Genomic DNA, 2,278 nt, shown 5'->3' with positions numbered 1-2,278 from the left:
TATGTATTTGTATATATATATATATATATATATATATATATATGTAGGTACCAGGAATTGACCTCAGGGGTACTCAAACACTGAGCCACATCCCCAGCCCTGTTTTGTATTTTTTTTAATATTAATTTTTTAGGTGTAGATGGACACAACACAATGCTTTTATTTCTACGTGGTGCTGAGGATCGAACCCGGGTCCCGCCCGTGCTAGGGGAGTGCTCTACCTCTGAGCCACAATCCCAGCCCTGTTTTGTATTTTTATTAAAGAAGGGTTTCACTGAGTTGCTTAGTGCCTCACTGAGGCTGGCTTTGAACTGGCTATCCTCCTGTCTCAGCCTCTGGAGCCGCTGGGATTACAGGCATGCGCCACCGCGCCTGGCAAAAATATTTTTCTCTGTTTGTTCCCACATAGAAACTCTAAGATTGTTTAAGAAACATGGGTTTTAATTAGCCTTCAGTTATGCAAAGTTACCTCTTCCATATTCTAGCAGCTAATGGCATTCCTTGGCTTGTGACCACATCTCTTTTTTCTGCCTGTACACTTCACCAATTGACATTTGGGGGCCCACTTATGTTACAGTGGGGTTTTAGCATGTTCCTGAAATTTTACTGGTCACAGTAGTAGCAATGGAGGTGGAAGCCATGGGAGCCCAGCCTTGTATGAGATGGCCTTGAAGTGGTCTGGTCTTCCTCACCCCCATAGCCACTCGCTGTTCCTGATAATCCACTGGAGTCCATCCTCCACAAAAGATTCAGAGGGAGATTTTAATTTTTATGTTTATTTTTTGGTACTGGGAATTCAACCCAGCGGTGCTTAACTACTGAGCCACATCTCCAGCCCTTTTAATTTTTTAATTTTAAAGAAGGTTCTTGCTAAGTTCCTGAGGGCCTTGTTAAGTTGCTGAGGCTGGCTTGGAACTTGCAATCCTCCTGCCTCAGCCTTTGGAGTCACTGGGATTATAGGAGTGTGCCATCGAGCCTGGCTGGATGGGGCTTTTAAAGATGTGAATTTGATCATGTTATTCCTATACCTAAAACTCTTTATTCCTTCCTTTTTTTTTTTTTTAAATACCATCAAGGCCCATGGTCTGCCTCTTTCTTGAAACCCCACCCACCACAGCTCCAGCCGTGGAGAGACTTTTTTTTTTTTTAACATTCTTTTTTTTTTTTAAATTTTTATTGTTGGTTGTTCAAANGGGGGGGGGAGTCTTGGCTGGAGATATAAATGTGGAAGTTATCTGTAGATAGATGGCGCTTAAGGTCTTGAGATTAAATGAGATCACTCTTGGAGTGAGCGTGGTATGACTTGCTAGAAGCCAAGTTAAGAAAGTGTCGCCAGTGTACCAGTGACAGAAGTTGTGTCAAATGCTGCTGAAGATCAAGCCAAAAGAGAAGAGAGGGTGGATCCCTCAGTGTGGCAATGGGAGGTTAGTGGTCCAGACAAGAGCCTGGGTGGACTGGGTTTAAGGGGAAAGCAGAGGAGAAGAATTGGAGACTCTGACAATAAGCAACTCTTTTAAGGAGTTTTGCAATAAAGTAGAGCCAAGAAATGGGATGGTAATTGGAAATGGAAATGAAGTCGTTTTCTTTTCAAGGAAAAAAGTAACAATATGCTTGTTTGCTGGTGAGAATATGCCCAGTAGAGAGGGAAAACTACTGGTGGAAGAAAAGGTGGGAATTATTTTTGTGATGTACCTGAGTAAGTGTCTTAGTTTCCTAGGGCTGCCATAATCAATTGCTCCACACTTGATGGCTTAGAAAACCAGAAATTTATACTCTCACAAATCTGGAAGTCAGAAATCAAGCTTTGGCTAAGATGCATTCCCTCGGAATGTTCTAGAAGAGAATCTATTTATTACCTCTTCCATCTTCTAGCAGCTAATGGCATTCCATGGCTTGTGACCACATCTCTTTTTTCTGCCTTTATATCACCTTCTATGTCTTTTCCTCCTCTTCTATCTGTCTCAAATATCCCTTTGCCCTTCTGTTATTAGGATACTTATTAGTGTTCCTTAACTCAATTCAAACTAATACTTTATTTGTAATAATGTCTATTTTCTACAAATTTATTAAATACATAGAAAAAAAATATATAAAATATATAAGTATAGGGGCTGGGGCTGTGGCTCAGTGGTAAAGCACTTGCCTGGTATGTGTGAGGCACTGAGTTTGAGTCTCAGCACCAAGTATGAATAAATAAAAAATAAGGCTCTGTCAACAACTATAAAAATATATATATATATATATATATATATATATATATATATATATATATATATAT

Source organism: Marmota marmota, unplaced genomic scaffold, assembly GCF_001458135.2.
Source record: "Marmota marmota marmota unplaced genomic scaffold, marMar, whole genome shotgun sequence".
NCBI classification, from domain to species: domain Eukaryota; kingdom Metazoa; phylum Chordata; class Mammalia; order Rodentia; family Sciuridae; genus Marmota; species Marmota marmota.
This window is presented reverse-complemented; position numbering follows the sequence as displayed.